The following is a 24025-nucleotide window of genomic DNA, read 5'->3' on the forward strand; positions in this document are numbered from 1 at the left end:
TCTCACAACTGCCAAAGAAGGGGGGGAATTGCCACCTTCCTTGGCATGCTAGCTGTACTCTTGCCACAGTGGCCCAGGCTGTTCTTTTGCACTGCATGGGCCCAGTCATATTCAGCTTCTTGCTTACCAGTGTCCCCAGGTCTTTTCTGCAAAGGTACTCCCTAGACAGGGAATTCCAGCCTGTATTGTTGCAGAGAGTTATTTGGTCCCAAGTGCAGGACTTTGCTCATAGATGACAGTCTTATTTTTTGTTTGCTATGCATGGAAATGCACCTGGTAGGTGTGTAAAAACAGGGATTCAATGTAACAGGAGTAAATTCATGTTTCATCAGCTCTGCAGATACTTATAGATGTTCTTTAACTATTTTTCCCCGGAAAAATGTTTTAAGCCGTGGTGAGGCTAACACTTGCTCAGAGTGGGAACAAGAAGTATTTTACCAGCATCGCAGTTCTGAAATTTGAAGCTATTGTACACACTCATCCCAAAGCCCAACAGGTGATACACCTTTTGTTAACACTGGGAAGTCTAACAAGGGTATTATTCATGTGTAGCTAGTTCCTAAGAACTGCATTTTAGTTTCAGTTGCCATTGCCTTTTCTAAGGAATTAATCCAAGTCACGGCAATTATAGATAAGTCTTGACTTATTTATAGATATTTAATAGTTTACTGAGAAGAAGCAATGAGTCAAATGAAGAGCTTCAGCTTGAGTTGATGAGACAAAAAGGAAATTCAAAATGTTTGCATTAAAAACTGCAATGTCATTGTTTGTATAATAATATTCATTAATCCTTTTCACTAAATATTTCAGTCTTCACTGTTATGTTTTCCTTTTCTTTTGTTTTTTCCTCCTCACATTTGAAGTTAAACAATAGGATAGTTACATTTAAAAACCCTGACATTGTATTCTTGGTGACAGCAGTGTAAACTCTGGATTTTATGAAGAAGGCACCTATGCTGTGACCTGATATAAAGTCGATTGTCCTGATACACAAGCTGGTGCTCTGATCCCCAGTGAGCTGGCTAGTTCCCTTAATGACGAAGCTGCAGACAGAGCTGAGGAAAGTTGACCCCGTGGTTTGGGTCCAGCGAGAATCACAATTATAATGATAGTCTGCTCCAGTAAACACTAGACTTAGATGGGATGGACATGAGAAGATTCACAGTAATTGGCACAGGAATCAGGGCATCTGACCTGAGGCAGAAAACAGACAGTATCCCTGTACCCAAAGGAGTCTAGAACATGGTCTTTCACTTTTAGAAAGGAAAATGTAGCGCTGATCCAGTCAATAACGTTAAAGCATTTAAATTGCAATTAAATGTTACTTGTCTTAATGAACCAATCCTCACAAAGTGCCTAAATGCATAAATTTACTCTTTGGGGGAAGATTTTGCAAAGAATATGCAGTGATGTCTCTAGAGGGAGAAACAATCTACCAAATTTAGGACCCTAGTTAATGAGGTTGGGACTTGAATCTGTCATTAGTGCCAAGCAAATATCCTTTTCACAAGCAGTAGATAGAGAATTTTGACATCCAAATTTGAAGTTAAAATAACTAGATGAGCCTGAGTTTTCGTTAAATAGCTGGGAAAGTATGTAAAATTTGAGAAGTAAAGTGTTCTAGAGAAAGAAAAAAAGTAATTGGGCTTGATTCTTCTTGAACTGGAGTATAATCATTGGAAAATGTGTGGGACAAAGGAGCAGACCTCAGAGATAACATTTCCTACCACCTTGACAGTAATGGCATTACAAAACAGCACAGCAGATAATTTGCCCAAGGCTTTATGAAAAGTATTACTAAAAAACTTTATGATAATTATTTATTTTTGCTTCCTCCCCCAAAAAAGATCTTCAACATTCATCTGTCAGAGAATGGTATCAGGGAAAGTTCTTTGAGTTACAGCATAACTTACACGTACATAAGTCAAAAAGGAAATAATTTTCCTTTGACAGTTTTCATTTCTAGATGACAAATCTCATTCTTTTTCTATGTTACGTGCACTAAACCACCTACTAGTCACAGAATGAGAATTTAATTGGGACCTCAGATTTTGTTAGACTGCTTCATAAGTGTAAAAATGAGTGCTCTGTTACAAATGGGTTTTTTATAATATTTTTGTGTATTTCCTAATACAATGATTTAAACACCTAGTGGTATTATTGTGCTATAGGCAAGAACTTGACTTATTATGATGATACATTATTTATAAAAATAATTCTTTTTATAAATGTATTATTTCCATAAAGACAGTTAATAGTATCACTTGTGTTATTTCTTCCTCATTTCTGTTGACTGAAGGGTATATATTACAACAAACTAAAGATCAGATTTAATCAGCAGTGAAAATGAAGTTCTAATCTATGTATATGCTTGAGTATCACTAGAATCAGGCACTGCTATTATTTATAGCAGATTATTTTTGCTGGCATTGTGAATAATTTCTGTTTTTCACCAGTCTCAGGGAAGAGCCCATTCCCAGCATGACAACTAAGACAATGAATACTAAAACATTTTCAGACAGGCAGACTCTTATGAAGGAGTTAAAGATGTGCAACCAGGAATAATCATTACAGCAAAATCCCTCACATAATTACAAACTGCTGGAAGCTATTGGAAGCCATTGTAATGTGAAAATATAAACGTGCTGATTGCTAATAATATGGAGACAATGTCAAAGTCAAATAACATACAACAGAATACTGACAGTACAAAAGATACTTTGACTACCTCAGAATGTAATATCTCCAATTAAGGAAGAAAAAATATACTACAGTGAAAATATTTTGGCATAGGCAATGCAGAGCTGGCAAATTAATGTCACAGAGTATTTATATTTCTGCTAGTAATAAAATATTTGTGTAAAATGGTTTTTTTAAATTTTTTTTTTTTAACTCACAGTTCAGCAGAGGACTTACATGTCTACATAGCTTTACTATGTAACCATCCTAGATGCAGTCTCATCCATTTATGCAGGAAGTGTCTTATAGGATGTGGAACGTCTTTTTAACATCCATATCTATTGTTCCTTTCTAGTAGAAGGGTTTATAATAGAGTATAAATCTAATTTCACCACAGAATGTTGCAGTGAAGACTTTTTTCTTTTTTTTTTTCTGTAGAGAAGGATTTTAGTGGATACATTTAAAATCCAAGTGTAATAAGCATTCAGGATCAGTAACAAAAGATATTAATTACAGATAAACTTACTTGACCTGTATAGCCATGTGTGACCTATGAGCAATGTCTGAGACAGCCTCTATAGGCAGCATTTATACTGTTGGTCCCAGGAAGACTTCTCCACCTACAGTTCCTGTACATTCTCAAATACTTACATATTACGTGTGAGGGCAAGGTGTGGGTACACAACATTTTCCCCTCATTTCCTCTTGAGGAAACAGGTCTACAAGGATAAGAGAGGAGGTGCAGTGTGCAGTAACAAGCTCCCACTCTCTGGGCAGCTGAGGAACAAGACTGTAGAGTTCACCCTTGAGTGCATTTTTCTTGCCATTAGGGTACCCCAACTGTTCCTGATTCGAGAACTTCCCTCATTATTCAGATAATGTAATAAATGTAGGTATCACTATTGAACATATTTCACAAGTGATGAAAACCTCAACCACAAAAATGGAGCAAGTAGTCAAATTTGTGAAAATTAATTTGGACATTTTTAATAATGTCATACAATTCCTTGATAAATGAAGCAGAAAAGTGTAACTATAAAATAAGTGTTTGCAAGAGATTTAGGGTTATTTTCAAGTTGTCTGAAGAAGACACTTTGGAGTGGTTCACAGTGTATGTTAAAGAGCCAATGGAGCTCAGAACCATAAAGAAAAGGCTGCAGTGAAGAGACAGATATTTTTGTTGCTTCAGGACATTGTTAGCTAATCTTGCCTATGGTTTTGTTAGACAAAAATGACAGCATAAAACTGAATATCTGTACCTGTCAGAAACGATATACCATCTGTAAACACTGTTGTGATTTCTGTTATAGACCTTTGCTGCAGTACTAGAACTGCTTCCCTATGCATGCAGCTCTTAAAATGCTGACATGGTATTTTATGTGCTTTCTACACTATTAGTTGCTTCTTGTGTGTTTTATGTCTAGTAAGTCATTTAAAGTACAGTACCGATAATACTCCCTCTAACTCTAGCCACATCAAATATATAGTCTATGTTAGTTTTCTCCTGTAGTCAGAGTATCCAACCAGGGCTAAAACTGTCCTGTCACAGTGGTAATTTGAAGAAAAGTGTGAGAGCTAATTTATTTAAAAATTACAATTTCAAAAACTGACTCTTCAGTGGGATTTTAAAATTTTCTGCACTCACTGAAAAATTTCCTGTGCCTCAGAAAGCAGTCCCTGTCTTTAACAACTTCGTACCTTAAAAATACCATCACAACATGACAAAATCTAATCTGGGTATTAGGAGACAAGAAACAATTTTTCAAGCCTGCTCAGAAGTGTTTTCTGTATTAACATTGAAAGTTTTGCATATTAATCTGTTTAAAGATTAGAACTAAACAGCTACTACGCAGCCTGTGTGGAGCACCCTTCCAGATGGTGCAGTTAGCAAGTATCTCCTCATGGCATGAGCTACCTCTGCATCAGTTCTGCTCTACCCAGCCCCAGGGCAGCCCAATACTTGATGGACGTTAAAAAAACCCCTCCCTTTACTTAATTTCCTCCACATTACAGCAAGGAAATTAATTCCTTTTTAGCCATGCTTGGCAAGGAGTAGGACCACTATGCCTACCACGAACCTTTGCTAGCCCCTGGAAGTTGTTCCTTCGTCTAGGTCTCTAACACAATGAGAGTGGCCCAAAGGTGTTGAGAAAGGGGTTACACACGCAAGACTTAGGAACTGGTTACTTTTAGGTGACAGGGTATGTAATGGGAAAATATTATGAAGAAGAGGAAACAAACATGGATCTGTCACACTCCAGGGAAAACAAAGGAAAATATTATACTCAGGAATTAGTCGATGAGTCATACTTTTTCACTAGTCAAGCAAAGCACTGATCTGTACCCACCCAAGAAAACTGAGGTGAAAAATTTTGTAGGGGGACCTGCATTAAAAACTTGGCCTAAAAAACATAACTTTGAAGCCATCTGCTCTGACTGCATGCAGTGTTATTCCAGACATTTGTATCTTGAAACCCACACTCTGAAACCCTGTGAATGCATTTTTTCCTAATGGAAGAGAACAGTCTGTTACTCTTTTTAAGGCTATTTTCAAGATGTTTACATATGAGTAAATTTTCTTGTCTTTCACAACAGTTAGAGGCAGCTTCAGCGATGGTGTCTGGTAGGCAGTATGTCTCTGCTAAGGACACTGGCATTTCATTAACATACACCGGGTCTGAATTTGGCTCAGGCCGACATTTCTGACAAGATCCAGACATATATAGAAAGATACATGCTGACTCTCATTTCATTTCAAACTAAATAGCATTTCCTATCAGTGGTAATCACAGTGATTTCAGAAGCTGAGAAGTTACCTATTATTCATCACCAAAGGACCTTGGCTCCTGTGGTTATAATTATTACCAAAATAATGTATAATCCCAAACTAGGTGCATTTGATTAGAATTCAAAACTGAAATTATTTAGTGTAAATTAACAATTTAATTATTTAATAAGATAAAGAAGATTCTGCATAGCTTTATTAAGTCTTCAGCTAATGTTTTAATCCAAGGTACCTATATACACATGTGTGTAACTCTATTGGATTTGTGTGGCAAGGTTTTGGTAGTGGGGAGGCTACAGGGGTGGCTTCTGTGAGAAGATGCTAGAAGCTTCCTCCATGTCTGACAGAGCCATTCCTGGCTGGCTCCAAGATGGACCCGCTGCTGGCCAAGTCTGAGCCCATCAGTGACGGTGGTTGAACCTCTGGGATAACATATTTAAGAAGGGGCCAAAAAAACCTGTGCCATTTTGCAGCTGGAGAGAGGAGTGAGAATATGTGAGAGAAGCAACTCTGCAAGAAGGAGGGGAGGAGGTGCTCCAACCGCCAGAACAGAGATTCCCCTGAAGCCCGTGGTGCAGCCCATGGTGAGGCAGCTGTGCCCCTGCAGCCATGGAGGGTAACGGTGGAGCAGAGACCCATCTGCAGCCCCTGGAGGACCCCATGTCAGAGCAGGTGGATTACCAAAGGAGGCTGTGACCCTGTGGGAAGCCCGTGCTGGAGCAGGCTCCTGGCAGTGCCTGTGGGCCTATGAAAAGAGGAGCCCATGCTGGAGCAGGTTTGCTGGCAGGACTTGTGACCCTGTGGGGGACCCACACTGGAGCAGTCTGTTCCTAAAGGACTGCACCCTATGGAAAGGACCCACACTGGAGCAGTTCATGAAAAACTGCAGCCCATGGGATGGACCCACATTGGAGAAGCTCATGGAGGTCTGTCTCCCGTCAAGGGACCCCTCGCTGGAGCAGGGGAAGAGTACTTGGAGGAAGGAGCAGAAGAGACAACGTGTGATGAACTAACCACAACCCCCATTCCCCAAGGAAATTGGGAGTGAATTTAAGCCTGAGAAGAAGGGAGAGGTTAGGGGAAGATGTTTTAAGATTTATTTTTTATTTCTCTTTACCATAGACTGATTTGATTGGCAATAAATTAAATTAATTTTTTCCGAGTCGAGTTTCTTCTGCCCATGACTGTAATTGGTGAGTGATCACTCCCTGTCCTTATCTTGATCCACAAGCCTTTTGTTATACTTTCTTTCCCCTGTCCAGCTGAGGAGGTGAGTGATAGAGTGACTTGGTGGGTACCTGGCATCTAGCCAAGGTCAGCCACCCCAGTAACATAAGGAAAATACTTCTTTTTTTTTATTATTATTTTAAAAAACAAAATGTGACAACTCTGTCTCTCTTTGATGCATATGTTGCTTCTATTTTATATTTCTTATGTCAAGTCTAGCATGCTGTTACTCTTATGCCCCCTATATAAAAGAAATCATTAGGGAAGATAGGAACTAATGATCGAGTAAAAATATGACATAAAACCCTGGAATATACTCAAAGCTTCTTTGAAAAGCTATCTGAAAGATATTAAATATTTACTGGGTTTGTTTTGTTTTGTGAAATTCAATTTTAAGGACCATATTTTAAAAACTGAAATCACATTATGTAGAACAGACTTCATAAAATATTGTACAAGGTAGGAATATATCCTGAAAAGGATTAGTGAAGCACTGGGGAATGATAGTGTTTAATTCATATTGTGAAAGCATTATGTAATGTATCTGTAAGAGTTTTGTCAGTATAAAAGCATAATTAAGTAAGCTTGATTTTTAGAGAATTAGTAGAGAACATACTGAAATAGTTCATTCATGGCTGTGGAATTTAGTTTCACTGTTTACAGATCTCAGTTGTGCTTTTCATTTTCACGGTGTCTTCTACCTCACATTCTGTGAATTCTCCACAAATGTTTCTGCTTGAATAATGGAAGTATTTGTGAACTTGTTTTTTGGTTTGAAATCAGCTTTTGAGGTACACGTGTTTTACAGTCTGTTGGCTCCTTGAATACTCAACCAACAGGAAAGTCAAGCTTTATTGTGCAAAGCAAATTTTGATGGCTTTGTAATATACTTTTTGCATTGAAGGAAGGGCAGGCTAACCCAGCCTTGTCTTACTGGGTTATCAGTATGAGTGGGCTTGCACAGGCTGTGGATGTTTTCTTTTTAATCACTATCCAAATGTTACTTATCATAACATACATAGCATGGAAATAACTTTACAGAGGTAACAAGGAACTAACCATCTTTCTTTCTTCTTCTCTCTGTAGTTTGTTGCTCAGCCCAACTGCCAGCAGCTGCTTGCATCCCGCTGGTATGACGAGTTCCCTGGATGGAGGAGGCGACACTGGGCTGTGAAGATGTTGACATGTGTTGTGATAGGACTCCTTTTCCCAGTCTTCTCTGTGTGCTACCTGATAGCTCCCAAAAGCCCATTAGGGCTGTTCATCAGAAAGCCATTTATCAAATTTATCTGCCATACTGCATCCTACTTGACTTTTCTGTTTCTGCTGTTGCTTGCCTCTCAGCACATTGACAGGTCAGACTTGAGCATGCAGGGACCACCACCAACCGTCGTCGAGTGGATGATATTACCGTGGGTCCTGGGTAAATGTATTACTAAAGAAAATACAGTGAAAAGTGTTTTGACCCCTGTGGTTTTGCCAGGCAATCCTGAGGCAGGAAGATACGGTATAAAGTTCTGTCATGAATTATTGACCAACCAAAATAGGCAAATGGTCCATCTCCTCCAATACCAGCAAGGGAGCAAAGCTAGTAGACAACTTGGGAAGAGTTTAAAAATCCAGAGTGTCACCACCGGATATAGGACAGTGAGGGGAAAAAAAATATTTGGGGGTTCCTTCCTGTGATTAAGAAGTGCCCTGAAATATACATATTGATATTCTTTTTAATATATCCGTTCTCCAGGCCAGAAGTTGTTCTGATTCTTCTAAGTGTGCATTTTTTTTTCTCTGTTAGTCTACTTTTAGAAAAGCATCCCTTTGCCACAATAATTGTTTTTCCTGTGTTAGAATGAGGCACAGTGTCATTTCTGGAGTGTTATCACTAACCTTAGTTACTTAAAGTATGCTTCTTTCTAATATGACAGACCCACCTATTGCGAGTAGTGCTGACCAGCATTTTCAAGTGAGTATTTTCATTAAAATACACATGCAGAGTATTTTTTCTGTGCAAAGCCATTGCTGAGAACTTGACACTCAATTTCAAACAGAATATTTTACATCGTAAGAAATTAGAAAATACCCTAACACTTTGAAAATGGGGGAAAAGATCCCCACTCTGTCCTGGTAGTTTAAAATAAGAATTTCAGTCCAGGATTATTGAAAGCCTGCTTTGTGTGGGCCATGTCAGCCTTAAATGTTTTCCTGTGTGATTGCTCAGTCCATCAGATTGAACTGTCGTAGGTCCTCCCTGCCTTTGCATGTCTCCCCTGTTAGATGGTGTATCTCTTGGTGTGCCATGGTCTCTCCCATGTTTCTTATTTTAGGAACCAATACAAGTTGGACCAGGTCAGACCAGATATACTTGGTATTGACTGAAATGAAATTGTAGGAGGAGGGACTTAGTAACCTTAACTGCAAGAATTTAAGTTTGATATCTTCATTTAAATTGTCATCACAATAGACAAGTTCATGCACAAACTTTTCTGAAATATTTTCTTGGGGTTTTGATACTGTTACCTCTCTCAGAGTGTTCCATTAAGATGCTTTTTCTCTTCACTTTGGAAAAAGTTGCAAAACACATGGCTTTTTTTAGAGTAAAAAAACTTAAAAGCTTTTGGCATCATTAATCAAATATAATTTACAGTGCAATATTGAATTTATAATACACTAATTGGCAGCGCCTGATATTCCAGAGAATAATGAGTCAGAGGCTTTTCTTCTGTATGTTCCTAGGTAGAGCACTGTGGGAAGCAAGAGGCAGGGCTACATGTGTCTTTCACTTAAGCAAACAACCATGCATGACTGAAAAACAGAGGAGATATTAGTAGCTTTTCTGTCCAGCCTTCCAAAATAGCAGGTGGTCAGTATCTATCCAGCTTTCACAGTATCCTGAGGCTGAAGGATAATGAGAACAAATGCATAGCTGATGCATAGACCTTGATGCCAAACTGGGTTTTATTATTAACCTATCTTTTTTAAATAAATAAATTAGAAGCCAGAGAAAAAGATACAGTTTGAGAGGGGCAAGGGCTAGTTTCAGCTAAAGGCAGTTCTAAAATTTTGGTGACTAACTCGTCTCCAGACAATGTGCAGTGGGAAGAGGAAGAACCTCCATTGCCCTCGACCTCTGACACTGTTGTTTACTTAGGAAAGGGTTTAAGTAACTTGGAGTCCCAAAGCACTTGTTTGAAGACACCACTAACTCTGAGAATTATGACTATCAAGATGACCGTAATTTCTAAAAGCAGCATTGATATTTGCAGTATAGACTGATATGGACAAATTATGCCAGTACTGCCTGTATTGAATAAGCCCTTCCTCTGCAAGCAGTACAGGTCAAGTCAAGGGAACTGCTTGCATAAACGTGAGCATAAATAAAGGTAAGTATCCAGATAGCATGTGGTCAAATAGCTTGTGATTAATCTAGGTTGTAATGTTCAGAGAAATGATACCTTCCAAAATCTGTTGCATCTAAAATTATGTATTTTACAAGGTGATCTCTAGTGGTTCCTAACTAGTGGTTTCCTGTAGTTCAAGTTTCACATTTGCTGGGTTCAACTTTCAAACTCATGTTGCTGCAGTGCTTTCGCCCACCCAAATAATAAGGCCCACCCATCGTAATCTCAGTCAATTCATTAGGTACCCAAGTTGCCTCTATCATTGAAGGAGACAGACAAACATCTCCACAGGACACATCAGATTACAGAATGTGATGAATGTGTCTATTTCAGCTTTAAAGGAATGAATCTCAGCCAAAACCTACTGTTTTCATTTCACATACATAGAAACTGTGGTCTAGTCATCTTTTAATAAGCTAAATAATTTTATTAAGACCTTACCAATAAGATAGGATTAGTTTCCAGGCCACAATTTAGTCTGTCATCTCATCTCTTCCAACTATGCAGTTATGTAATATCCTTAAAAAGAGTAAACACAGCATTTCTGGATTACATAAGGGAGCCTTAATCTGAGGTACATAGATATACCTTTGCATTTTCTGGATGTAGACAAAAAATGTTGATGTCCGAGACAAAACTAATGTGGCTCTAGGGTTATGGTTTATCTGTGAAATTAGAAACATGACAAAGTAAAACTTTTTCTCAAAGCAGAGGTTATCCTGGAGCAGCTACACTGTGTCAAATCTGTTAACATTTTAAACAACAGAATTCTTTGTTTGTCTTTCTCTTAATTCAAATAGCTCTGCATGTAGTTTGCATTTTAAAATGAAGAGAGGAAGGGGGGCTCTACTTTCCAGGCTTCTCATTGACATAAATTTCACCATAGAACCATTGAATCATTTAGGTTGGAAAGGACCTTCAGTATCATTGAGTTCAACCATTAGCCTAACACTACCAAGTCCACCACTAAACCATGTCCCTAAGCTCCACGTCTACATGTCTTTTAAACTCAGTCACTTCCCTGGGCAGCCTGTTCCAATGCTTGACAACCCTTTCGGTGAATAAGTTTTTCCCAATATCCAATCTAAACTTCCCTGGTGCAAGTTGAGGCCATTTCCTCTTGTCCTATTGCTTGTTACTTGGGAGAAAGGACTGACACCCACCTCGCTACAACCTCCTTTCAGGCAGTTGTAGAGAGCAATAAGGTCTCCTCTCAGTCTCCTTTTCTCCAGGCTAAAGAACCCCAGTTCCCTCAGCCGCTCCTCATAAGACTTGTGCTCTAGACCCTTCACCAGCTTCATTGCTCTTTTTTTGGATGTGCTCCAGCACCTCAATGTCTTTCTTGTGGTGAGGGTCCCAAAACTGAACACAGTATTCAAGGTGCAGCTTCACCAGTGCTGAGTACAGGGGCACAATCACTTCCCTAGTCCTGCTGGACACACTATTTCTGATACAAGCTAGGATGCCCTTCGCCTTCTTGGCCACCTGGGCACACTGACAGCTCTTACTCAGCCAGCTGTCGACCAGCACCCCCAGGTCCTTTTCCATCAGGCACTTTTCCCCAGGTCTGTAGCGTTGCAGGGGGTTGTTGTGACCCAAGTGCAGGACCCAGCACTGAGCCTTGTTGAAGCTCAAACAATTGGCCTTGGCCCATCAGTCCAGACTGTCCAGATCCCTCTGCAAAGCCTCCCTACCCTCCAGCAGATCAACACTCCTGCCCAGTTTTGGTGTCATCTGCAAACTTACTGAGGGAGCACTCAATCCTCTTATCCAGATCATTGATAAAGATATTAAACAGAACTGGCCCCAGTACTGAGCCCTGGAGAACACCACTTGTGACCGACCATATCTGGATTTACTTCTACTCACCACAACTCTTTGGGCACAGCCATCCAGCCAGTTTTTTACCCAGCAAAGCATTCACGCCTATCTAGGGTGTGAGCAGACAGTTTCTCCAGAATGCAACCTACATATATTTGATTGAATTTAAGAAGTTTCAAGACAGTCCATAACGATCTAAGTTCTCCAATGATCAAACGGTAATTAGCATTTACCTACTACTATGTAGTGAATGTGCATAATTAGCACATATTAAAAGTGTCACTAGAGTAGGAGGCTCAGAGGAAAAACCTGTATTGGGCTACATTTCCATGGAGACTATCAATTTTACATTTTAAAAGTCTCTTAAGGAAACTTCTGCATTAATTTTGTCTTTTACATAATTAGATGATTGCACAAGTGGTGTTACAGTATGTGGTGATTGTCTCTGGAACAAGTCAGTTCTAAGGCTAATGTTATAGCTTTAAGAAGCAGTTGTGGAAAAAAATCTCTTGGTAATAAGAGTCAGAATCTCCTGTCCTTGCATTTATACAAATAAGAAACAGGCTTTTTCTGGTAAGGAAAATTAATTTTCTTCTTTATATTAGCTTTCAATTCCTTGTATCCCAAGTATGCCTGGTGCTTCACACTACAGAAACTTGGGCCTGTTTCCTGTACTTGAGAATCCATCACCACTGAAAAAAATATGGAAAACCAAAAACTCCATACTGTGAAAAAAATTGAAGAAGAACAATATTTTCCATAATCAAATTTCACATCCAGTTGCTGAGTGGCCTCTGAGTATTATAATAGTGATGCAAAGTAAGGCCCAGCCTCACCCTCTGTGTATCTTGACTGCAGCTCACGTAAGGATTATATTGATCCGTATAAACTTACCATACCTGTTCTTCTGCTCTAAACCTTAGCCTCAAACCTGGCAGTGACCACGCTGAATGTTCTCACAGCAGGCATTTGGCTCACCAGGGAATGCTACAAAATTCAGAGGAGAAAGCCAACAACCAGACAAACTTGGTGCTTAGTAGATGTGTTTAAAAAGCTCCCTGCCAGTTGTTCAGGGTGGTTGCAACAAAAAGAATATTTTTTTAGGCAAATTTGTTTGGATGAGTTTTTTGCTCTTTTATGGGCATCTTTAAAAGCTCATCGTGATTATGTTCTTCTGAATAGTGCCTGGAGCAGGAGCGCAGCCTTACTGAATCTAACAATGCATTCCCCATCCTTCTGTCAGAGTGGTTTATACTATTGGAGTATGTGAATCTTTAGAGAATGTGGATGTTTGGGTACTGTGCAAACTGTAAACATTTGTGGTCAGCAAACTGCTGGTGGGATATATGGGAGTGTGCAGTCTTGTCAGTATTTAGCGCAATGTACATCCAAACTGATGGCACAGCAAGACACTTCAGATGAAGTGATCATAGAGGTGGCAAGTACACTGTGCATCATCTTCTTTCTTGGTCAAGAAAGTGTTGTGTAAAAAATTAAACAGTTAATACAAATTGAGGTGTTCCAGGGAGGAGATATAAATGATAATAAGTACAGAAAGATGAAACACTACATAACCAGTAGTGACAAATAAAGTGCAGAAGAGGAAAATAACCCCAGACAAAGCTGGAACACAACTTCAGTCAGAAAGGATAATGCACATAACGATCACTCAAGACCTTTTAGTCCAAACTACTGCTCAGCACAGGCAAACTACAAAGATAGATCAGATAGCTCAGGTCCTTGTCCAGTCAAATCTTGAATTTCTCCAGATATTCCACCACCTTTCTCGGCAACCTGTGCTTGTGTCTAGCCACTTGTGAGCTTTTTTTCCTGGTATCAGCTGGAGTATCCCATGCCACAGGCTGCAACCATTACCTCTTGTCCTTCCAATGTGCACCTCTAGTACAAGTCTGGCTCCAGTTATTCATAGGCAGCAGTTTCGTTAGTGGATGACAGCAGTAATATTACAGAATCACAGAATCACACAGAATCACAGAATGTTAGAGATTGGAAGGGACCTCGAAAGATCATCTAGTCCAATCCCCCTGCCGGAGCAGGACACCTAGATCAGATCACACAGGAACGCATCCAGGCGGGCTTTGAATGTCTCCAGAGAAGGAGACTCCACAACCTCTCTGGGCAACCTGTTCCAGTGCTCTGGAATATTCCCCCATCCCTTCTCTAGGATCAAAAAACCCAGCTCCCTCAGCCTCTTCTTGTACATCATGTGGTCCAGCCCCCAGTCACCTTGATGGCCTTTCACTAGGTTCAGTTCAGTCTCTTTTTTTGTTGGGGATCCCAAAACTGGACCCACTAATGAAATTGTTCATTTAAACATCAGAAAAACCACTTCTTGTCAGGACTGCGTGACTCTTGCTGTAACAGAACCTTTTACTCAGTTACTTGTAGGTTTGCCAGGTTTTAAATATTTAAGATTAACATTTTGTGTGTAGGTAATTTTATTTTATTGTTTGGTTGTTGGTGGTGTTGGCTGGTATGTGTCTGTGTGTTTTAAGATTTAATCTAGAATGATGTTGCTGTTTCCAAAACTTAGGCCAAAGAAAAATGTCTTGCTTTGATTACAAAAGAAAAAAGTCAGGAAAATTTTTTGTTTGGGAAAAGACTTTCAGTGGTACCATGACCTCCAGTTAAATATGGGTAACCGTACGTCTTTTTTGCTATTCTAGGAAAAATCTATCCTAAATTTGAAAAGCCTTTGTAAATGTGTCTTCTGTCTAAAGTGGAGCTACAGACTGTGCTTTGGTTCCTGAATTCCATCCATAGTGTCAAACCAGCCTTTATCACTGGCTCCTAGTCACAGTGACAGAGATGTGATCTCTGGACAAGGATACCCCTACACTTAGCAAACCTGGAAGCTTTTACTTTATTCTGTCTTCAGATCCTTTTGCTAAATATTCAAGATCAGCTGCAATATACACTAGATGGAACAGTGCTCTGCCTATTTTTAATGGCCTTTTGCAGTGTTTAAATAGAGTACAAAAAATAAAGGGAGTTATCTTTCTCTGAATTTTAATTTTATGTACACTTCTATTAGCTACGGAAAACATCCCTCCCACAGGCAATGCCTTAGAACTGCAAACAAGGACTCTGCCTTTATAAGATAATATAAAATAATCATATAGAGACAAGAATTCGGTGTAATCAGAGGTTTTCTTGCAATCACAGTATTTTGCTGATGGAAGCAAGTTTTGACAGGATCCTGAAATAACCTTTGGACTTCAGTCCTGTTTTCAGTGGAGTACCGTTGTGGTTGCTCCTCAAATATTTCACATTTTAACGTTGTAATTATATAGCTTGAGGATAAAGAAAAGGCCTGCAGTGTGCGTGCAATGCCTAGCTTTGATGCCCTTTCTTCCTAGTAATGGCCCCTAGTAACGAGGCTAAAGACACCTGTTGGGGTTTTTGTCTTACTTCATTCTCTCTCCTTAAGTTTCCCTTTCTCCCATTTTTAGAAGGAGTGGTGAATGTTTCACCCCCATATCGTTATTCCTGCCCTGATAGAAGAGGTTCAGTCTTCCCTCAGGCTGAGAAAAGGCAGGTTTCCTGTTCCCTGTGCAATAATTTAGCCATAAAGCTGCAGTGTTGAATATTCACACTACTCTTGGGGGATATAGTTTAAGCATTTCAGGAAAGGAAGATGTTTTGGATGCTGAAACTCAGTCTCATCTAACGGAAGCCCTGAGATAAGTTTCCAAGTGCTGGTGAGATGCAGTGTTTGAGACTCATTCCTTTTTCCTGTTCCTGGTGTTCCTCTTGTCCAGGTTGTCTTAGCACTCAGTATTCACAGGCTGTGGACCTCAGCTAAGCACTTGAAGTTCAAAGTGAGCATAAAATGCAATTTATGGGGAATTTAGATCTCTTGCATGGTGAATTTTGCTTTCAATATTCTGTACTTAATGCAGACATTGAATCATAGAGTATTTAAATGACTAAACCCCTTAATGTGACTGAGCTCTCAGTATTGAGATGTTCAAATCCTTATATGCCTGTTAATAGGAGAGAAGGGTATGACCAGTTTCCTACATCCCTAAATATCCACTTCTGGCCTTGCCTAGAGCTGCACACATGATGCCGAGCTGGTCTGTGCAGGGTTCTGAGAGCTTTTGAGAAATGCTATAAAGGTTTTTCTGTGTTTCATAGAAAAACTATATATTCATTTACTCTGCCTGCAGGTCTTGAATCTCTTTGTGGATCTAAGCCTTCTGCATGCTTAAAAACTGTATTTCTTACTATTAACTACCCAATAAGAATATCTTCATTATATTATTCCAGCAACATCAAGAGAATGTAGTAAGTGCTGGCAAAGATAAGGAACATGCAGATGTTTGGAGATAAAACACTTTAATGTTATTAGATTGCAGTACCGTACACGTTGGATACATATCACTTTATAAATTAAGGCTGTCCATGGTCATAGTAAGGATATAAGCCTTGCTCCTTACTGCCTCCACAATATTTTTATGAAAGCAAGAAACTATTCTCTGTATTAAATCAATTTTGATAAATATGTGCCACAAACACTTTCAATGAAGTCATGGAGATTAAAGGATAATGAGTAAAATTATGCATGCTCCACTTGTCATGTAAACGTGTTGAGCTTAATAGAGATTTACAAGCGGTAAATGAGGATAAGCTTTTTCTTTAAGGAGATTTATAGGCTCCTATGCAAAAGTGTCTGAGAGAATGAACCAATACTTTTGGATGGTTACATCTGTGTCTACAACCTTGTTATAGAGCAGAGTTCAAAAGCAGAAATGTGCAGAACTTCTATATTCTATCTCCATATTTAGGTACGTGTCTGTAGGCCCTTACTCCAGATTCAGACATTTAGCAAGTTTGGTTGTTATTACTTAGGAGATTAAATCAAAGTAAACATAAAGAAAGCAACTCAGGTGCCTACAAAGAGGCACTTGGTCCCATTTTTGAAGTTCATTATACTCACAGAAAGGTTGTACCTATGATAAATACCATACAGGAAACCTGTACCTTTTTTATCAGAGCATGGGGTGGCCAGCTTGGATATGTAGGGCATCTAAAATGGTGTTAGACACTTCTGTTTAAGCACATGATACATTCCAAAAATACAGTAACTTTCATGTTTCTCTAGATCATGACGACTACACCATCACTATCTACAGTCCACTGGTATGGAAGGCTTAGATGCATGAACCTGAAATGTTTTGGATGAGCATCTTTGATTAATTTGAACTTTATTAACACCACTAGCCTACTCATACTGAACATAAGAGTCAATCCAGGGTTACAATTAGTTTTTGCATGCACTTCAGGACATTAAACATTTTTTCTCAGCTTATATTCCTATTCTTTACCAAAACCTTGTTTTACAGAGGCAAAAAAGTAGAAGAAAAGGGGACAATAATGTTAAGATAAATCTAGTAAGTTAAATCTCCTTTAATCTTCCACTATGATAATGACTAAATTCATTTGCATTTCAGAACATTTTGCAAAGGAAGTTCAAAAGACTGCTTAAAAAAATTAACTGCTAGTTACATATATTTGCTTTTGGAATTTGTATGAGTAGGGTGAAAGTCAGCCTTCTTGCTATTCAAGTTATAGAACAATCGCACTTGCATGGATGCCTTACTGCATAAATACTCAAGCAACTGAACAATCTGATGCCACTAGACAAGGTGGTAAAACTAAGCTGTCAATATTTGAGGGGCTGGTCAATGCTCATTGTCCAAGTGGTTTGCACCTGCCATTCCATAATGGGGGGAATACATATATATAACACCATGATTCATAATGCCATGCCTAGCCCAGTTTCGCTCATCACTGTTTCTTAGAAATTATACTTTTCCTTGAACACAAAAAGCAAATGCACTGCTGGTACATAATTGGCATGGAATGCTCTCAGAGCTGGTAGAGTATAGGTCATCCAAAAAGCTCGAATGCTCTATAATCGTTGTATTATTCATTACCTTTTCACTGCACTCCAGAGGCATTACTAAACTTATCTTCACTGCTTCTGTGGGGGAAGGAATTAAATTCAATTGTACAGATAAGAAAGTGAAGACAAGGAGTGAATTGAGGTTAGGTATTAGCTATTCTCAGTGTTGAGTTGTGTGCACAGATAATTTAAACCAGCAATTCCCAGACTCAGCTTTCTTGAGTATAACTGTCCTGGGAAGAGTGCTAGGACATAAATGGTGCCTCTGGCCATGTCATTCCCAGGTCTTTGCCTAACGTGACACAGGACCCAGACACTGTGCACAGTTGTTCCTCTCTCAAACACCCGTTTTCCTGTCCTCAGAGGAAAGCAGAAGGCGTGCTTTTGATTTTGTGCATGTTGCTTTGAAATAGCTGTATTCTGTTAACAAATATGTCCCAGAGATTGGGAGCCCCTGAATTATGCCAGGATGCCTCTCTGTTCCTCTTGTTACCTTCATATACCTTCAGCAGAGATCAGTTCATCATGCCCAGGTGTAAAACAGGAAAGATATTTCAGCCTTAACAATGCTCACTAAATTCTCTGGAATGACTTTCCTTTGCTTCAGAGAACTTCAGATCATTAGCAGCTTGTCTTACTTGTTTTATCTGTAAAAAACTCTAGATCACATAGTAGAGCAAAGTTGAGTTTGTCAGTTAAATTATTTCACAGCCCAGTGAAAATACGTTCTCCAAGAAACATACTAAAAGGTTGTTGTTGAACTTGGCATGTAGAGATTGACCCTGAGGAACCTCTTGCTTCCCATCACTTAATGGTAAGAAACAAAAATAGCACAGAGCAACCAACCTTTCGTGGGAAAGGTAAGGACAAAATTAGCTAGGGATCCACAGATCTTTTGAAAACCAAAAATAATTCAGGATACTGCCTTCCGTATCTTTCTTTGACAATTCTTGATGTTATTATTTACAGTGAGATTTTAACCATAATTCTATTTATAAACAACAAAATTGTGTGGAGATGGCATGAGATTTTTGTGAATTTTTACACTTGATGGAAAAAGTATTTGATTTTTGTAGTTGCTCAAGATTCAATAGCGAAAGAAATTTAGGTAAAGTATATCTGGGATATTTTGTCTTAGAACCTAATACACCTTTGAATGGATTTTGTAGGGGAGTTATTTTTTTGTTGTTTGTTTTGCATGGGAATGATATACATATTCCTTAGGAGTAAAATCACAGGTCTAGATAACTGCGAGCTGATAATGAGATCAGTCAGGACAGGTCTGTAATTTGTACCATCTGAAAGTTATCTGCCAGCCTGCACAAAAAAATATTGTGTCTAACCCAAAGCTTTATCCAAAGGGACAGAGAACATTCATAAGTATTGAGCTGCTGCCCTGCTTAAAGTTGCAAGGTGTGAGTGCGCAAACTGAGTCTTACTTTATGAACAGAAAAGTAGATCCACATTTTTTAAAAGGCTTTTCAGTGTCTAACATCCAAAGATTTCAAGACTGGAGATACAGCTTCAAAATCCAAGTCCATAGATAAATATATAAAATAAAAGCTACTCTTATCAGTGTACATGTATTGATGTATCTACATATATAAAAATTTACAGATTGATCATATGTAGAATGAGATATCCATTACTCAGTTCTTATGGATTTTTTTAAACGTCTTCTGAGATAATTATAATGAAAGATGATATTTTTCTAGGAAAGTTCTTATTTAATTTCAGTGCCTTTTGTTCTTCAGTAAGAAGCAATTTAATTTCTGTCCATTTTGTTGGCTTGGATAAAATTTATGTTTACAATATTCAGGGTTTATTTTAGAAGAAAAAGAAGTTTCATCACTGTTCAGAAATGTTTGCTGCAAAAAGAAAATATATTTAGCAGACAGATTCCATTTTTTTTTCTCTCTGAGTTTATTTTATCTGATCTATTTCAGTTCCTTCCTTGCATCAGTCAAACTGGACTTCAGTCAAATAGTTGCATTGATCAGCTTGCATGTATAATACTTCACAGTGCTGTAAAAAACATCTCCATGGTTTCTGTCATTCCTAGCATCTCATGGGGTCTGTGGGATTCTTGCCCTGAATTTATGTCTGTTTGATTCCATTAAAACCACAGGGTGTTTCATGAAATTTGTTTCTATTATCTCAGTCTGTTTCAAAATATTCCAGCTGCTATTTCTCTTTTACTGCTCCAGTATCTAGTCATAAACAATACAACAAATGCTTGGAAGTCGCACCTTCAACTTTTCAGTTTAAGTCCTTGATTAATGAGGTGGAAGAGCTGCACGATGTTGATAATTTCATTTCAAGTGGCAATAAATGATAAAAGCAGGTTGATGGGGAATGGATAGGTGAGGGTATAAGAGGCAGGTGTTAAGCCTAGCTAGTGTGAAGAGATAGGAAGGACACAGTTGGAGCAAAGAGACAACGAGAATATAGCAAAAATTATCCATCTGAAACAGTGAAATCTGCTCTGAGTGGGATTATTTGAGCTAAATACAGGCACCTGGAAGTGAGACATCTGTTTTAATTCAGCCTAATCCTCCATGGCTCCCTTTTTAGTCAATGGAAAGATTGAGCCACCTGCAGATGACAGGATTTTTTCCTTGGAGATGCTTGTTTGATCCCAGGGAGGTAAAGACCTTTGAACAATGAGCTTGTCCTCACCCTGACTGTCAAAAGGCTCTTGCTTTTAGATCTGCTTCCTGTGTTAGGCTGATTCCTCATAGCCCTTTTTCCTCTAGTACCTGTGTGGAGGCTGGTGATGCCCCCTCTGCTTAGTTGAGATGTCATCTTTCTTGCTGCTGAACACATAGTTCTGACACAAGCTCTGTCACCATGTGATAACATTGCTGCTTTGGCACATTAATAAGCAGGCAATGCCTGGACTCTAGATCTCTTTCCTACCTGTAACAATGCACCCGTTAGACAGTCATGTCACTGCATGTCTTCTTCTCTTCTATCATGACAGGTCGTATTTTGAAATTCCCCAAAAGTCTCCTTAGATGATAAAATCAGGTTGTGTCCAGTCTTCTAAACAGAAGAGAGAAGTGTGCAAGGTCACACAGATAATGCTGCCTGATCTCTGGATGTCTTTTTCTTTTTTTAAAAAAATACATAGATTTTCCTAGCCTTTTCCTGATTCTCCCAATGAATGTAACAGAACAAAATTAGCATATTGTATCAGACTCTGTGAAGATAAAGCTGGCTGACTTCTCCCCCCGACCCTTCCTTCTTGCAGAAAGTTATGATTTACAACAAGATTTCAAGACCTCTGGCTGTGTGACCGTAAATTAATCCTAAACGGCACAATTTAGAATCACTGAGGTTTCTTGCTCAGAATAGCTCCATTGTGTAAGCTCACCAGGGCTTAGAGAAGTCTTCCGCTTTGCAGAAAGGCTCCGGGACTTCAGAGTACACTTTTCTAGGATAACCCTTCAGGCACGCTTGGGAGGATTTATAGAACTCCAGAGACCCAGTTCTTCCAGCATTCATTGCTCTAATTGAGCACCTCTCAGGATACCTAGCTGTAGAGACCTGGTGCCTCCGAAGACTCTGATCTCAGCTTTCATGGTGAGATTGCCCTGGAGATATTCATTTTGGCAATCAAATTTAGGATTTTCTACCTTCAAAGATTTACCTTCAAAAAGACAGGTCTGGGAAGCTGTACTGTGCATGCACGGATTGGGTGTCCATCACAAACACAGCATCCATCAGTCAGCCTAGCTTCAAGTTCTCTGGAGACCCATAAGATCTCAGTAATTGTATTTATATGTAGAATTTTCATTTAGATGCTTTGGCTGCCAAGAAAGACTAAAGTATCACATCTCCATTACAGCCAGCAAAAATGTAAGGTTTACAGTTTTCCATAGTCATTTGCTTGAAAAGAACAAGCCCTGCGTCAGGATGTGTATAAAAGTTGTCTTGAACCAAAAAAAAAAAAATTTAGAACCACCACTATGATGATGTCAAAGAATACTCAGAACTTTCAGCTGCCAAGTGACTTCAGCACTACTGGTGGTTTGGATTAGTTGTGTTTCTAATGCAAAATGATCAAGTTTGCAATAGCCATATACTTTCTTCCACTGTTTTATAATAAGTTTTTTTTTCTCTATTAGTGTCAACTTTGCAATTACATTTCATTTTCTGAAGCCCAGGAAGTGCTTGTAAGAACAATCTGGCTTTTGACTCACAAAACAGATCAAATGCAGCAACATTAGTCAGCATTTCTTTTTCAATCCATACATAATTTATTATATATTAGGCAGTGCTATCAAAGCATATGATGCTGAGCAGCAGTCTTGCAGAGAACAGCCTGGTTGCATTTGTGTCAGTTCATGTCTTTGGCTGATTGTGAATCATGGGATATCTTGGCAGAAGACAATAATGAACCTACAGCCTCTAACTTCAGCATTCATCTTATTAATCTTCTCAAATTATTTCTGCTCTGTTTTTAAAGCTTATTTTAAAGGGAATGTTTAACTGTGATAAATTGCAAAAGAATTCAGAAAGCCAACCATGTCTTGGGCTGCATCAAAAGAAGCATTAGCAGCAGGTCGAAGGAGGTGATTCTCCCCCTCTACTCTGCTCTCGTGAGACCCCACCTGGAGTACTGTGTTCAGATGTGGGGCCCCCAACATAAAAAAGACCTGGACCTGTTGGAGAGAGTCCAGAGGAGAGCCACAAAATTGATCAGAGGGCTGGAGCACCTCCCCTATGAGGACAGGCTGAAAGAGTTGGGGTTGTTCAGCCTGGAGAAGAGAAGGCTCCGAGGAGACTTAATAGCAGCCTTCCAGTACCTGAAGGGGGCTACAGGAGAGATGGGGAGGCACTCTTGATCAGGGAGTGTAGTGATAGGACAAGGGGTAATGGGTATAAGCTGAAAGAGGGTAGATTTAGGCTAGACATTAGGAATAAATTTTTCACTGTGAGGGTGGTGAGGCACTGGAAAAGGTTGCCCAGGGAAGTTGTGGATGCCCCATCCCTGGAGGTGTTCAAGGCCAGGCTGGATGGGGCTTTGAGCAACCTGGTCTAGTGGGAGGTGTCCCTGCCCATGGCAGGGGGGTTGTAACTCAATGATCTTTAAGGTCCTTTCCAACCCAAACCACTCTATGATTCTATGACTCTATGATAATTTATTTAATTATGTGAAGGTGTATTGATTTCCTTAAAGCCTTTTTATGAGGAGATTTTCTGTCAATGCAACTGTCTGCTTTCTGTGCCATAGCACTCTTCCTAGTGTCAAGATCCTGTGGCTACATCTGTATTATTGAATAGAAAAAAGATCAAGGAACTGTTCTCTAGCACTGAGGCTTAGGGGCCATATCTGTATTACGCAGCCTTTGGCTCCAGGTCTCCTCTGAGCCCGCAACCAGGTCTCCTCAGGCTCCTGCAGCACAATGGTTGTTTTTATGTGCTGTTCTGCAGTTGGAGCAAGGGTGATTCAGAGCAGTGTTTGAAATGTGAGGGGTATATCACAGCCCACAAAACAGCTTCTTTTATGACCTGATAATGCTTAACATTTTATGCCTAAAAGGTAGTGGAAGAGCAAGCAGGGATGTTTGCAAGTATATGGACTTGCAATGGCATGTTCGAGGTTGGAGGGGACTGTGGAGGGAAGGAGGAGCCAGACCTGCTGTTGTCATGTTCATACTGTGTGTCAGGAGTGACCAGCTCTTTGAAGAGTAAGTGGTTAAGTCATTTCACAGGCTGAAATGGACAAGCATTTAGGAACTTGCCTAGTGGCCTTATGAAGGTGTGTCCCCTTTGTGATGGCACTTGGACAGTTAGTTAAGAGCAGCAGTGGATGCTGTCAGTGGATGTTGACCCCTGCCATGCAATAATGTTCAGCTCTTTTCTCACTGTGACTCATCACAATTAATTGCAGCTTGAAAATAAATGTTGCCTTCTTAACAGTGCTATATTTTGTGATTAGTTTCATCTGATAACCTAAAGACAGAGTTGCAATCAGCCTGTCTAGGCTGTTGTAGACACTAAAAGTTTCCCGTCTGCATGTTCCCACCATGGTCCTTTCTCAGAATGTGTTCCCCCAGCTCTGCAGAATGCTGAAATAGTGATGATGGCATGGCTGAAAATGAACCCTACAAAAATAAAAGTTTCTGGACCTGTCAGATGATTCACATGGCTAAACAAAGAGCTTTTCCTGGAACT

The 24025-nt window shown here is 39.4% G+C and overlaps 1 pseudogene; it reads left to right on the plus strand.

Annotated features, from left to right (window-relative positions):
- Window positions 1-23538, plus strand: part of LOC104471164 — a 46163-nt pseudogene extending 22625 nt beyond the window's left edge.
- The last annotated feature ends 487 nt before the right edge of the window (window positions 23539-24025 follow it).

Source organism: Pterocles gutturalis, unplaced genomic scaffold (genome assembly GCF_000699245.1).
Source record: "Pterocles gutturalis isolate BGI_N339 unplaced genomic scaffold, ASM69924v1 scaffold4201, whole genome shotgun sequence".
Classification (NCBI taxonomy): domain Eukaryota; kingdom Metazoa; phylum Chordata; class Aves; order Pterocliformes; family Pteroclidae; genus Pterocles; species Pterocles gutturalis.